Source organism: Erinaceus europaeus, chromosome 11 (genome assembly GCF_950295315.1).
Source record: "Erinaceus europaeus chromosome 11, mEriEur2.1, whole genome shotgun sequence".
Lineage (NCBI taxonomy): Eukaryota > Metazoa > Chordata > Mammalia > Eulipotyphla > Erinaceidae > Erinaceus > Erinaceus europaeus.
The window spans coordinates 110,478,994-110,493,999 of NC_080172.1; positions in this window are offsets into that span (position 1 = coordinate 110,478,994).

Below are 15,006 nucleotides of genomic sequence, written 5' to 3' on the forward strand. Positions count from 1 at the left end.
TTAGATAGAGAGTGGATTACAGAAACTGGATGGTGGCAAGAGATGGGCTTCCCTAGTTTGGCTGTTCTGGCCAGTGACAGGCCACTTCACCTAGAGTCCTACCTAGTCTTAGTCATAGATAATGGGCCCAGACCTACTCGACCTCTAATTGTCATCACCCGCCACTTCCCTTGGGTTATTTTTTTCTCTCTGCCCTATTGTAGGCCTCTCAGAACTTTGTCCTCACTGTAAGTAAGTAACACTTATTAAGATTGCCCCACTCTCTGTAGGGAGTCTGGATCACTCTGCTCTTTCACTTGAGGAAAAAGATGGCTGCACAATCTACAAACATGGCCCCAGCTGTGACCACAGAGTGAGCCTAAACTGACAGGAACCCAAACGTCATACAGGCTCCTTGATAAATGTTAATAGACATGGGCCCCAGGTCAGATTGATGTGGTACAGTTAAATATATATATGTCTTTTATTTTAATATGGGAGCCACGCTCTACATTAATCCAGTTCTCAAATCCCACACTTTACTCTAATACCATCCTCCCAGATATTTCTCAATCCTGCCTTTATGGCAATAGTTCAAAGATCATTAGAGTCCTAGTATTCTAAAAGTGCTTATATCTAAATAGATATCCTAGCTGCTTCTCATCCTGAGTTTCTTATTCTCACTGATCCTAATCCTACTCATTGGCCCTCCATTTATTAAACATTTGTATGTCTTGCCACCTTCCAGACATCAAGTTCCAGTTGCTGCCATGACCTCATCCTGACCAACCTGGACAGATGACTACATGGTGAAGTGCCCAGAAACCTCATCTCTCTGGAGCCCTCCCCCACTAACAAATACTAGGGACAGCACAAGTGTGTTTAGGAGTATGGATCAACCGGCAACTGTCCACATGTCAGCAAAAAGCAGTCACAGAAGCGCAAAACTCTATCCTTCAACATCCCCAAAAGAATTCTTGTCCATACTCCTAAGTGGGGATATGTTGAGGCTAGGGAATAAACAGAGCCTGGGGAACACGGGCAGTACTGTGACATGCTAGAGTACTTCCTCCCCAGACACAGGGGCTTCCCATGTTATTAGAAAAAGAAGTTTTGCATATAAAGTAGTAACAGATCTGGGTGTGGCTTAGAAAAGAAATAGAGGCAAGGCTTAGAAGTTTATAAACTGGTGTTAATGGTATGGTTTCTTTCTCTGCTCATGAGAGCCTGCCAACATGTTAGTAACATTTATGACTAAGTGCCCAGAAACGGTTAAGTTATAGCTGGTACAGAGAGAATGTAAACTGAGGTAATCCAATACATCAGGAAAGATTTCCTGGGTACAAGAAGAAGAGGGGATGAAATGAAAAATCTATAGGCTCCTGGTGGACTCCCACTTCTACATGCCATCATCCCAGTGGTGGGCTCTGAGTGGCAGATTCCATAATATAGCTATTACAGTTTTTCTTGGGGAAAACACTATATACATAAACACACGCACACACGCACACACACACACACACACACCCCTTTATACTTAAATATTGCTAAATTCTAGCATATGGGAGTGCAGGGGATTGCACTTGGACTTCTCAGTTTCAGGCATGAGAGATTTTTCTATAATCACTATGCTATCCACACTCCATCTTTCTCTGTCTTTCTCCCTCTTCCTTGTAGTATAACTATATACCATATTATTCATGTTTATAAGCCAGTGGTTTTTTTTTAGTAACTTTAAAAAGTCTATTTACTTATTTATGAGAGAGAGAGAGAGAGAGAGAGAGAAAGGGACAGGGGGAGAGATAGAGAACCAGAGCATCACTCTGGCACATGCAATGCCAGGGATTCATCTCAGGACTTTATTTATTTATTTAATTTTTTTTATGTTTTATTTATTTATTATTGTATAGAGACAGAGAAATTGAGAGGTGAAGATACAGAAGGAGAGAGACAGAGAAACACCTGCAGCCCTGCTTCACCACTCGTGAAGCTTTCCCCCTGCAGATGGGGACCAGAGGCTTGAACCTGGATCCTTGCACACTGTAATGTGTGTGCTTAACCAAGTGTGCCACCACCTGGCCCCAGATCTCAGGACTTTAAATTCCTTTAGACACCTTACTCAACTGCATCACCTCCTGGGCCAGTTTTTTGTAATGTTTCAAGTTGTGTGCAACTACCCCAACAATCCAATCTTTTTCCCCCTTCTTTTTTTATTTACTTATTTTTCTTTACTGGGTAGACTAATGGTTTATAGTTGACAGTAAAGTACAGTAGCTTGTACAGTTTTCTGCATAACAACCTGACTCCCCCTAGGTCCTCTTCTGCCATCATATTCCTAGAACTAAGTCCTCTCCTCTCACCCCAGAATCTTTTGCTTTAGTGCAATACACTCAGTTTTAGAACAGTTCTGTCATACTAATAAAATAGCTACACTTACAGTCTCAGCAACCACTGATTTTCTGTCTCTATAGATTTGTCCTTTCTGAACTTTCCATATAGATGAAATTATATATGTTATATTTTTTTGTCTTTCTCTTTTACTTGATATAATGTTATAGTGGCTCATTAGATGATTCCGTTGGCGTCACTTTCAGAAACATTGATTAAACAAATGTCTAATGTATACGTATTATTGTGATAGAGGAGAAAATAACAGTTTCCTGTTTTAAGCAAACTTTGTCATACTTTCACTTGAAAATCACATAATATAGTCTACTGAAGTAAGAAGAACAGTGGATTCAATGATATGTGTGAGCAGCTCTGTCTTGGGTGCAATATGGAGCAGCAGCAGCTGTGTTTCTCTCCTCTGCTCTCCCAGGTCAACTTAATAACAAAGGAGACCACCTGGGACCACAACAAGACAGGAATAGAACGACTTCAGGAGCCCACCAAATCACCGGTGAGTGCAAACACGTGTGGCTCATGGACAAAGAGGCCTATGGAGAGATTAAGTAGCTGGTAACAGTCCAGCAGTTTATCAATTGAGACACCACCTCCAGTCTGTTTCACCAACAAGGGGCTGGCTGTAGGGAGGAGAGGACTCCCCTGAGACTCACCAAATGCAACTGTGATTCTCCATTGCTACAGCCCTCAGAATATGGAGCAGTGGCATGGAGGCCCAGGGCCGACACCAGGGGACAGAGAACTAAGGAGGAAACTCAGGAGAAGATCTATACCTTGGTGGCCTAGTGGTGGGGCTGTGAAACTCTCTTTGCATAATCAATGGATTATCTCTGCACCACCCTGCTTTATCTCTTAGTCAGGAGTCAGTTATTAAGCTAAGAAGCCTACTTATAGTTTAAAAGCCCTCAGGCTCCCATAGCCTATAGGGAAGAAAAAGAACAAAAGAGGCCTTTAAGCCACTGAGCTCCAACTCAGTGATTAAAATAAGATTGAAACAACTATCAATTCCTACAACTGTGAACCCTTTAATTACATTACTTAGACACAAGTCAATCCAGGCTATAGTGAACAGTAATTTGAAAAGTACTGAGAGAGGGACCTCATAACATACTATATAGAATGGTTAAACCAACAAGAAGAAATATTGGAGAAATGAACCAGGACAAGAGTCCAGCTAAAAGCCCCCCAGAGGTGGAAGCACAAAATAATGAGGTCAACATCCAAACACTAGTTAAGAAAATAATCACAGGACAGAGTAGAGTTCGAAAGAATTGTCATCAGAAATACAGAAATAACAAATGAGACTCAGGAAGAAAAGTCTAATTATCTCAAGGTTATTAGAGAGCTGAAAGCTGAAATAGCTGAGTTAAGAACACAACTAGCTGAACAAACTAAAACAGTAGCAGAACAGGGTAACAAAACAGATGAATTCCAGAAAACAATAGAGGGCAGAGAGAATAGAATCAATGAGGCTGAAGACAGAATTAGCAAGATCAAGGACGAATTAGAGACAACTAAAAAAAACAAGATGAACAGTAGAGGGGAGAGAGAACAGAATCAATAAGGCTGAAGACAGAATTAGCAAGAACAAGGACAAATTAGAGACAACTAAAAAAGAATTAAGAGATCTCAAAAAGAGATTAAGAGATACTGAAAACAACAACAGAGACCTATGGGATGACTTCAAAAGAAACAATATACAATTCTATGAACAGCTCTATACCACCAAGCTAAAGAACCTGGAAGAAATGGACTATTTCCTAGATACCTACCAACTTCCAAAACTAAGTAAAGAGGAAGTAGGTAACATGAACAGGCCCATCACAGCTAATGAAATTGAAACAGTTATCAAAAATCTTCCCCAAAATTAAAGTCCTGGACCAGTCTACAAAACCTTCAAAGAAGAACTAATACCTCTACTTTTAAAAGTCTTCCAGAAGATTGAAGACACTGGAATACTCCCTTCCAGCTTCTATGAAGCCAACATCACTTTGATACCAAAAGCAGACAGGGACACAACCAAAAAAGAAACTACAGACCAATATCTTTGATAAATATAGATGATAAAATATATATATATTTTAAATAATTTATTTCTTTATTGGGGAATTAATGCTTTACATTGAACAGTAAATACAATAGTTTGTACATGCATAACATTCCCCAGATTCCCATTTAACAATACAACCCCCACTATGTCATTCATCATCTTTCATGGACCTGTATTCTCCCCACCCACCCACCCCAGAGTCTTTTACTTTGGTGTAATACTCCAATTCCATTTCAGGTTCGACTTGTGTTTTCTTTTCTAATCTTGTTTTTCAAATTCGGCCTGAGAGTGAGATCATCCCATATTCATCCTTCTGTTTCTGACTTATTTCACTCAACATGATTTTTTCAAGGTCCATCCAAGATCGGCTGAAAATGGTGAAGTCACCATTTTTTACAGCTGAGTAGTATTCCATTGTGTATATATACCACAACTTGCTCAACCACTCATCTGTTGTTGGACACCTGGGTTGCTTCCAGGTTTTGGCTATTACAAATTGTGCTGCTAAGAACATATGTGTACACAGATCTTTTTGGATGGGTGTGTTGGGTTCCTTAGGATATATCCCCAGGAGGGGAATTGCAGGGTCATAGGGTAGGTCTATTTCTAGCCTTCTGAGAGTTCTCCAGACTGTTCTCCACAGAGGTTGTACCAACTGACATTCCCACCAGCAGTGCAGGAGGGTTCCTTTGACCCCACACCCTCTCCAGCATTTGCTGCTGTTACCTTTTCTGATGTATGACATTCTCACAGGAGTGAAGTGATATCTCATTGTTGTCTTGATTTGCATTTCTCTGACAATCAGAGACTTGGAGCATTTTTTCATGTGTTTCTCGGCCTTTTGGATCTCTTCTGTGGTGAATATTCTGTCCAAGTCCTCTCCCCATTTTTGGATGGGGTTATTTGTTGTCTTGTTGTTGAGTCTGGCAAGCTCTTTATATATGTTGGTTATTAAACTATTATCTGATGTATGGCATGTAAAGATCTTCTCCCATTCTGTGAGGGGTCTCTTGCTTTGGGTAGTGGTTTCTTTTGCTGTGAAGAAGCTTTTTAATTTGATGTAGTCCCATATATTTATACTTGCCTTAGTCTTCCTTGTCATTGGATTCGTTTCATTGAAGATGTCTTTAAAATTTATGCGGAAAAAAGTTCTGCCAATATTTTCCTCTAAGTATCTGATAGTTTCTGGTCTAATATCCAAGTCCTTGATCCACTTGGAATTTACTTTTGTATTTGGTGAAATACAGTGATTCAGTTTCATTCTTCTGCATGTTTGAACCCATTGTTTCCAACACCATTTGTTGAAGAGACTCTGCTTTCCCCATGTAATAGTCTGGGCTCCTTTATTGAAGATTAGATGTCCATACGTGTGGGGCCTCATTTCTGGGCTCTCAATTCTATTCCACTGGTCAGTGTGTCTGTTCATGTTCCAGTACCAAGCAGTTTTGATGACAATGGCCCTATAATACAGTTTGAGATCTGGCAGTGTGATGCCTCCGGTTCTGTTCTTTTTTCTCAAGATTGTTTTGGCAATTCTAGGTCTTTTCTGGTTCCAGATAAACATTTGTAGCATTTGTTCTATTCTCCTAAAAAATGTGCTTGGGATCTTGATGGGGATAGCATTAAATTTGTAGATGGCTCTGGGTAATATATTCATTTTGATGATGTTAATTCTTCCAACCCATGAACATGGAATATCTTTCTACTTCTTTGTATCTTTTTCAATTTCTTTGAGTAGTGACTCATAATTTTCAGTATACAAGTCTTTCACTTCTTTGGTTAGGTTTACTCCTAGATATTTTATTGTTTTTGTTGCTATAGAAAAAGGAACTGATTTCAATTTCTTCTAACTTAGTGTTTGCATAGAGGAATGCCACTGACTTTTGAATGTTAATTTTATAGCCTGACACCTTACTGTATTGCCTGATGATTTCCAAAAGCTTCTTGCTGGATTCCTTAGGTTTTTCCATGTATACTATCATGTCATCTGCAAATAAGGAGAGTTTGACTTCTTCTCTTCCAATCTGTATGCCTTGAATTCCTTGCTCCTGCCTGATTGCTATGGCAAGAACTTCCAACACTATGTTGAATAGTAATGGTGATAGTGGGCAGCCCTGTCTAGTACCTGATCTGAGGGGAAATGCTTCCAGTTTTTCACCATTGAGTATGATGTTGGCTGTAGGTTTGCTATATATAGACTCCACTATCTTCAGGAATTTTCCAACTATTCCCATTTTTTGTAGTGTTTTGATCATAAAGGGATGTTGTATTTTGTCAAAGGCTTTCTCTGCATCTATTGATATGACCATGTGGTTTTTGGTCTTGCTTTTGTTGATGTGGTGGATCACATTGATTGATTTACGTATATTAAACCAACCTTGCATGCCTGGGATAAACCCTACTTGGTCATGATGAACAATCTTTTTGATATACTGCTGTATCCGGTTGGCTAGAATTTTGTTCAATATTTTCGCATCTATGTTCATCAGAGATATTGGTCTGTAGTTTTCTTTTTTGGTTGTGTCCCTGTCTGCTTTTGGTATCAGGGTGATGTTGGCTTCATAGAAGCTGGCAGGAAGTATTCCAGTGTCTTCAATCTTCTGGAAGACTTTTAAAAGTAGAGGTATTAGTTCTTCTTTGAAAGTTTTGTAGAATTCACTTGTAAAACCATCTGGTCCAGGACTTTTATTTTTGGGAAGATTTTTGATAACTGTTTCAATTTCATTAGCTGTGATGGGCCAGTTCATGTTATCCACTTCCTCTTTACTTAGTTTTGGAAGTTGGTAGGTATCTAGTAAATCATTCATTTCTTCCAGGTTATCTAGCTTGGTGGCTAATAGTTGTTCATAGAAGCCTCTCATGATATGTTGAATTTCTGCAGTGTCTGTTGTGATATCTCCTCTTTCATTTACTATCCGATTTATTTGGGTCTTCTCCCTTTTTTGTTTTGTGAGTCTGGCTAAAGACTTGTTGATTTTGTTTACTCTTCGAAGAACCAACATTTACTTTCATTGATCTTTTGTATGGTTTTCCTATTCTCAATGTTATTTATTTCTGCCCTAACTTTAGTAATTTCTGTCCTTCTGGTTGCTTTAGGATTCCTTTGTTGTTCTTCTTCTAGGTCTTTAAGATGTGCAATCAGGCTGTTTATTTGTGCCTTTTCTTGTTTCCTAATGTGTGCTTGTATAGCTATGAACTTCCCTCTTAGGACTGCTTTAGCTGTGTCCCAAATATTTTGATAGCTTGTGTCTTCATTTTCATTGAACTCTAGAAACATTTTGATTTCTTCCTTGATTTCCTCTTTGACCCAGAAGTTGTTAAGAAGTGTACTGTTGAGCTTCCACATTTTGGGACTGTTACTAGTCTTTTGTTGATTGTTAAGTGTTAGTTTAATTCCACTGTGGTCTGAGAAGATGCTTGGGATGATTTCAGTGCTCTTGAATTGGCTGATGCTGTCTTTGTGGCTTAACATATAGTCTATCCTTGAGAATGATCCATGTGGATTTGAGTAAAATGTGTATTCCAGTTTCTTGGGATGAATGACTCTGAAAATGTCCAATAGTTCTAGTTTATCTATCTCTTCATTTAGCTCCCTTATGTCTTTACTGATTTTCTTCCTGGATGATCTGTCAAGTTGAGATAGTGGGGTGTTGAAGTCCCCTACTATGATTGTATTACAGTTAATATATTGCTGTAGCTCTTTCAGTAGAAGTTTGATGTATTTAGATGGCTTCTCATTGGGTGCATAGATATTAATAATTGTTAAGTCGTCTTGATTGACTGATCCTCTGAGCATTAAGTAGTGTCCATTCCTATCTTTTTTAATCTTATCTATTTTAAAGTCTATCATGTCAGATATGAGAATAGCTGTTCCTGCGCTTTTTTGTGGGCCATTGGCTTGTATGATAGTTTTCCATCCTTTCACTTTAAGCCTGTGTTTGTCTTGTTGAGTTAGGTGAGTTTCCTGTAGACAACATATTGTTGGGTTGTGTTTTCTGATCCATCTTCCTACTCTGTGTCTTTTAATAGGTGAATTCAGGCCATTGACATTTATTGATATCAAAGATTGAAGATATTTTAATGCCATTCTTGTAGAGTTTTAGAGTGTTTTGATATATGTCCTATTTGTGGTTGTCTGGTTGTTTATAGGAGACCTTTCAGAACTTCTTTCAGGGCAGGCTTGGTGATGGATGCTTCCTTCAACTGTTGCTTGTCTGAGAAGGTTTTGATGCTTCCATCTAGTCTGAATGACAGTCTAGCAGGATATAGTATTCTTGGTTGAAAGCCTTTCTCATTGAGCACTCAATAGATATCTTGCCATTCTCTTCTGGCCTGTAGTGTTTGTATGGAGAAGTCTGCTGCTAATCTTATGGGTTTTCCTTTGTAGGTGACTCTTTGTTTTTCTCTTGCAGCCTTGAGGATCCTTTCTTTATCCTTATTCCTTTCCATTCTAAGTATGACATGTCTTGGTGTCTTTAGGTCTGGGTTAATTCTGTTTGGGACCCTCTGGGCTTCTTGAATCTTTATGTCTTAGGTGTTGTCTAGACTAGAGAAATTTTCAGCTATTATGGCCTGGAGAATGCTTTCTTCCTCTCCTTCTCTTTCTTCCTCTGGTAAGCCAATAATGCGTATATTGTTTCTTTTGAAGTCATCCCATAGGACTCTGTTGTTGTTTTCAGCATCTCTTAATCTCTTTTTGAGATCTCTTACTTCTTTTTTAGTTGTCTCTAATTCATCCTCAATCTTGCTGATTCTGTTTTCAGCCTCATAGATTCTATTCTCTCTGCCCTCTACTGCTTCTGGAGTTCATCTATTTTGTTGCCCTGCTCTGATACTGTTTTAGCTTGTTCAGCTAGTTGCCTTCTTAGCTCAGCGATTTCAGCTTTCAGCTCTCTAATAACCATGAGATAATTAGAATTTTCTTCCATATTCTCATTTGTTGTTCCTGCATTTCTGATTACAATTTTTTCAAATTCTTTACTCACTCCTGTTATTATTTCCTTAGCTAATGTTTGGATGTTGAACTCGTTGTTTTGTGCTTCACCCTCTGGAGGACTTTTAGCTGGACTCTTGTCCTGGTTAGAGTATCCAATAGTTTTCTTGTTGTTTTAACCATTTTATATATTATGTTATGAGTTCCCTTTATCAGTACTTTTCAAATTATTGATTACTATTGCCTGGTTTGACTTGTGTCTAAGTAATTTAATTAAAGGGTTTACTGTGGTGGAAGTTAACAGTTTTTTCAATCCCTGAGTTGGAGCTCAGTGGTGTAAAAGCCTCTTTTTTTTCCTCCCTGTAGGCTATGGGAGCCTGAGGGCTTTTAAACTCTCAATAGGCTTCTTAGCTTAATCACTGACTCGTGACCAAGAGATAAAGCAGGGTATGGCAGAGATAATCCAGTGGTTATGCAAAGAGACTTTCACAGCCCCTCAGCTATGCCACCGAGGTATAGGTCTTATCCTGAGTTTCCCGGTTAGATCTCTGTCCCCTGGTGTCCCTCCCTGTTGCTGCTCCAGATTCTGAGGTTAGTAGCAATGGAGACTCAGAGTTGCACTTGGTGAGTCTCTGGGGAGTCCTTTCCTCCCTTCAGCTGTCCCCTTGTTGTGGAGCAGACTGGAGGTAGTGTCTCCACTGATAAACTATTGAACTGTTAGCAGTCACTTAATCTCTCCTTAGGCCCCTCTCTCCTCTCTGTCACCAGCCACACGTGTTTGTACTCACAGGTGATTTACTGGGTTCCTGTGGTCATTCTAGTCCTGTCTTGTTTCGGTCCGGGTGGTCTCCTTTGGTATTCCTAGTTGATCCGGGAGAGGAGAGGAGAGGAGAGGAGAGAAAGCTATCTCTAGATGATAAAATATTGAAAAAAAAATTCTAGTCAACCAGATACAGCAGTATATTAAAAAGATTGTTAATAATGAGCAAGTGGGGTTTATCCCAGGCATGTAAGGTTGGTTTAATATACGTAAATCAATCAACGTAATCCAACACATCAACAAAAGCAAGACCAAAAACCATATCAATAGATGCAAAGAAAGCCTTTGACAAAATACAACATCCCTTTATGATCAAAACACAACAAAAAATGGAAACAGATGGAAAATTCCTGAAGATAGTGGAGTCTATATGTAGCAAACCTACAGCCAACATCATACTCAATGGTGAAAAACTGGAAGCATTTCCCCTCAGATCAGGTACTAGACAGGGCTGCCCACTATCACCATTACTATTCAACATAGTGTTGGAAGTTCTTGCCATAGCAATCAGGCAGGAGCAAGGAATTAAAGGGATACAGATTGGAAGAGAAGAAGTCAAACTTTCCCTATTTGCAGATGACATAATAGTATACATAGAAAAACCTAAGGAATCCAGCAAGAAGCTTTTGGAAATTATCAGGCAATACAGTAATGTGTCAGGCTATAAAATTAACATTCAAAAGTCAGTGGCATTCCTCTATGCAAACACTAAGTTAGAAGAAGTTGTCATCCAGAAATCAATTCCTTTTACTATAGCAACAAAAACAATAAAATACCTAGGAATAAGCCTAACCAAAGAAGTGAAAGACATATCTACTGAAAATTATGTGTCACTCACTACTCAATGAAATAGAAAAAGACACAAAGAAATGGAAAGATATTCCATGCTCATGGGTTAGAAGAATTAACGTCATCAAAATGAATATACTACCCATAGCCATATACAAATTTAATGCTATCCTCATCAAGATCCCAAGCACATTTTTTAGGAGAATAGAAAAAATGCTACAAGTGTTTATTTGGAACCAGAAAAGACCTAGAATTGCCAAAACTATCTTGAGAAGAAAAGACAGAACCGGAGGTATCACACTCCCAGATCTCAAATTGTATTATAGGGCCATTGTCATCAAAACTGCTTGGTACTGGAACATGAATAGACACACTGACTAGTGGAATAGAATTGAAAGCCAGAAGTAAGCCCCCACACCTATGGACATCTAATCTTTGACAAAGGTGCCAAGACTATTAAATGGGGAAAGGAGAGTCTCTTCAACAAATGATGTTGGAAAAAATGGGTTGAAACATGCAGAAGAATGAAACTGAACCACTGTATTTCACCAAATACAAAAGTAAATTCCAAGTGGATCAAGGACTTGGATGTTAGACCAGAAACCATCATATACTTAGAGGAAAATATTGGCAGAACTCCTTTCCACATAAATTTTAAAGACATCTTCAATGAAACGAATCCAATTACAAGGAAGAGTAAGGCAAGCATAAACCTATGGGACTACATCAAATAAAAAAGCTTATGTATAGCAAAATAAACTACTACCCAAACCAAAGAGACCCCTCACAGAATGGGAGATCTTTACATGCCATATATCAGACAAGAGGCTAATAACCAGAATATACAAAGAGCTTGCCAAACTCAACAACAAGAAAACAAATAACCCCATCCAAAAAATGGGGGGAGGACATGGACAGAATATTCACCACAGAAGAGATCCAAAAGGCCGAGAAGCACATGAAAAAATGCTCCAAGTCTTTGATTGTCAGAGAAATGGAAATAAAGACAACAATGAGATAGATATCACTTCACTCCTGTGAGAATGTCATACATCAGAAAAGGTAACAGCAGCAAATGATGGAGAGGTTGTGGGGTCAAAGGAACCCTCCTGCACTGCTGGTCGGAATGTAGATTGGTCCAACCTCTGGGGAGAAATGTCTGGAGAACTCTCTGAAGGCTAGAAATGGACCTACCCTATGACGCTACAATTCCTCTCCTGGGGATATATCCTAAGGAACCCAACACACCCATCCAAAAAGATCTGTGTACACATATGTTCTTAGCAGCACAATTTGTGATAGCCAAAACCTGGAAGCAATCCAGGTGTCCAACAACAGATGAGTGGCTGAGCAAGTTGTGGTATATATACACAATGGAATACTACTCAGCTATAAAAAATGGTGACTTCACCATTTTGAGCCGATCTTGGATGGACCTTGAAAAATCCATGTTAAGTGAAATAAGTCAGAAACAGAAGGATGAATGTGAGATGATCTCACACTCAGGCAGAATTTGAAAAACAAGATCAGAAAACACAAATAGAATCTGAACTGGAATTGGTGTATTGCACCAGAGTAAAAGACTCTGGGGTGGGGGTTAGGGAGCACGAGAATACAGATCCAAGAAGGATGATAGAGGACCTAGTGGGGGTGGTATTGTTATATGGAAAACTGAGAAATGTTATGCATGTATAAACTATTGTATTTACTTTTGAATATGAAACATTAATTCCCCAATAAAGAAATTAAAAAAAAAAAAGAAAATGGCATGCAATGCCTAGGGTGTTAGATCTTTTGTGCAGGCTGTGTAAGGGCCTGTAGATGTGAGATTTAATTTTTAAAAAAATTTGTATTATATGTGAAGATGTTCAAACATATTAAAAATTAGAGAGCTACTATAATGACTAATGTCTAGTATCCAGATTAAACACCCATTGGGATTCTGCACCATTTCTTTTATGTATTGTTTTCTTCCCCTTTTTTTAAAAAGATCATTACTAAAGTATTTTTTTCCAGGTTCATAGTATATCATACAAATTATCACAAAACCAGTTGCAGTTAGCTGCTCCTGGCATGAGAACTAAACAGATTTGGCACAGTATAGAATCCACTTCTGTTTTCACAGCTGATGTTTCTTTAGACTTTAATTTGAAGTACAATACCAGAAGTGCAATTCATTCTATCTGTGAGGACATAAGAGTTGATATTTTTTCTCAATGCCAGTGAACTAAAATTGGGCATCAGCTTATGGACCTAGCATGTTTTCCATTTTCTAGTAGGTATAAATCCCTTACCTGTGACCTTCAACCAGCTTAGCTCCCACTCAGCCCAGTTGGAAGAAGATGCAAAATTCTATCTTTTCATTCTGTGTTTGTTACTTTCTTTAAATTTTTTATAATCTTTATTTACTTGGACAGAGACAACAAGAAATTGAGAAGAAAAGGGGAGACAGAAAGGGAAGAGACAGAGAGACACCTGCTTCACCACTTGTGAAGCTTTCCTCCTGCAAGTGGGGAATGGGAGTTTGAACCAGGGTCCTTGGGTATTGTAACATATGCACTCAACCAGAGGCACCACCACCCAGCCCATGAGTCTGTGTTTTCATGAGATCCAGGGCTTTAGTCTTCTGCCTTAATTTTGCTCAAGTAGTTAAAAAAAAAAAACAAAAACCAAAAAACAGCCATATATCACCTGGACCCACCAATATTTTAGTGTTCATTTTTAGAAACATGAACCTTTGAACATTTTTAACATAACCTTCTAAGTCTTACTAAATTACTTAATCATTTCCTTACACTCTGTTTTCAGTTGGTGCTTAATCCTGAACCTGCTTCTTGGTGGTCTGGTTTTATTGAAGCACAAGAATAATGTCCTGCCAAGGTGGCTGAGAGCCAGATTTAGAAAAGGAGCCTCACACGGAGGGGCCCTCCTAGAGTTCTTGGATGGAAGCCTAAGGTCTTTCCGCACTCGGCCATCTGTGGGGCACCTCCCACTTGTGTTTTCTAATTCTTGATTATCTTGTCTGGCAAGTATTTTTTTTTTTTCTTTTCTGAAAGCTTAGAGTGCTTCTGTGGGTAAATAATCCTGGGTCACAAATACATGCAAAGTAGAATTAAAAGTTAAGAATGACTGATTAGGGCAGGGAGAGGCGTAATGGTTATTCAGAAAGATTTTCATTCCTGAGGCTCCAGTGTCTCAGATTCCAGTGTCTCCAGCTGCTCCATAAGCCCTGGCTGAGCTATGTTCTGGTGGGGAAAAAAGATTCATTAACATTTTAAGGGTTTTCTGCTCCTCTGCATCCTCTTATGTAACAATTATAATCATATATACAATTATATATATTGTCCAGGGTTATTGCTGGGGCTAGGTGCCTGCACTATGAATCCGCAGATCCCGGTGGCCACTTTTTTTTTCACTTTTTTATTGGATAGTACAGAGAGAAATTGAGAGAGAAGGCAGAAGCAGACCTGCTTCGCCACTTGTGAAGCTTATTCAGCGTCTCCCCTGCAGTGGGGAGCAGGGGCTCGAACCCAGATCCTTGTGCTTAATTGAGTGTGCCACACTTCCCAGCCTCCTCCCTGTCCCCCAGACCATATTTTTAGACCCAAATTACTGAGCCTTAAGAAATAAAGATTATATTTGTGGAGGTGTTCACTAGCCTTTAGATTTTTTTTTTCATAAGGGCTACAAAGCTTTATTTAAATTTGAGTAAAATAAAAATGAAGAATCAGTCATGCTATCAATTAGAGTAGCGTACACATATACAGTTTTACTCTGTACCAAGTACTATCTGTCCAGCAACTCTTTCATTTGGACACTAATATTGTTTCCCTCAAACACACGCACACTCACACACACGTTCCCCCCACCAACACTGGGGTTTCACACATATGCAATTTTGTTGCTTCCATGAAAACTTTTCAATTTTTAAAAATTTCATATAGAGATAAATGGGGGTGGGGTGGGGGGTGGGGCTGAACAAAAGAGACATCATAGGACTGGAGCTTCCCATGCATGGCAAAACATAGGTCC